Raw genomic sequence first — 1,264 nt, 5'->3', positions numbered from 1 at the left:
ACGTGCCTGTGGTCACGTGCCTGTGGTCACAGCTACTCAGGAGACTGAGGCAGGAGAAGCGCTTGAACCCAGAGGTGGAAGTTGCAGTGAGCTGAGATTGCACCACTCCACTCCAGCCTGGGTGACAGGCAACAGAGGGAGACCCTGTCTCAAAAATAAGTAAATAAATAAAAATTGGGTCTCACTGAACTCGCCTGCAACTCTTGGGGTTTCTGTGTCTTTCTTCGTAGTCAGAGCCAGGCCTAGACACCAGCAACCATGTCTGAGGGATCTGCAGCTGGTATTGATCTTGGCACCACCTAATTTTGTGTGGGTGTTTTCCAGCTTGGAAAAGTAGGAGTAATTGCCAATGATCAGGAAACTGAACCACTCCAAGCTATGTCGCCTTTACAGACACTGAACGACTGATTGGTGATGCCACAAAGAATCAAGTTGCAGTGAACCCCACAAACACGATTTTTGATGCCAAATGTCTGATTAGATACAGATTTGATGATGCTGTTGTCCAGTCTGATAGAAAGCATTGGCCCTTAGTGGTGGTGAATGATGCTGGCTGGGCATCCGGGTGGAGCCCTCGCTCGCCTGGTCAGGGGGTGCCAGTCGGGGGTGGCAGAAGCTATGGATCCCGGGCAGCAGCCACCGCCTCAACTGGCCCCCCAGGGCCAAGGGCAGCCACCAGCGCAGCACCCCCAGGGGCAGGGCCCACAGTCTGGACCAGGGCAGCCAGCGCCCACAGTGACCCAGGCGGCTCCACAGGCACCCCCCACCGGGCATCAGATCCTGCACGTCCGCGGGGACTGGGAGATGAACCTGGAGGTGCTCTTCAATGCCGTCATGAACCCCAAGACAGCCAACGTGCACCAGACTGTGCCCATGAGGCTCCAGAAGCTGCCCAACTCCTTCTTCAAGCCACCCCTAGCCCAAGTCCCACTCCCAACAGGCCAGTACTGAGGCAGGCACCGCAGGAGCCCTGACTCCACAGCATGTTCAAGCTCATTCCTCTCCAGCTTCTCTGCAGTTGGAAGCTGTTTCTCCTGGGACACTGACCCCCACTGGAGTAGGCTCTGGCCCAGCAGCTACACCCACAGCTCAGCATTTTCAACAGTCTTCTTCTGAGATACCTGATGATGTACCTCTACCAGCAGCTTGGGAGATGGCAAAGACATCTTCTGGTCAGAGATACTTCTTAAATCACATCGATCAGAAAACAACACAGCATAAATGTCTTCTTTTGAGAAGTGTCTGTTCATATCCTTCGCCCACT

The 1,264-nt window shown here is 54.4% G+C and overlaps 1 pseudogene; it reads left to right on the top strand.

Annotated features, from left to right (window-relative positions):
• Positions 1-618: 618 nt before the first annotated feature.
• LOC116463119 (transcriptional coactivator YAP1-like) overlaps positions 619-1,264 on the top strand; it is a 3,064-nt pseudogene continuing 2,418 nt past the window's right edge.

The sequence above is a fragment of the Hylobates moloch genome, unplaced genomic scaffold (assembly GCF_009828535.3).
Source record: "Hylobates moloch isolate HMO894 unplaced genomic scaffold, HMol_V3 SCAFFOLD_26, whole genome shotgun sequence".
Taxonomy (NCBI): Eukaryota; Metazoa; Chordata; class Mammalia; order Primates; family Hylobatidae; genus Hylobates; species Hylobates moloch.
Note: the sequence above shows the minus strand (reverse complement) of the source record. Positions and strands in the feature narration are given on the sequence as shown.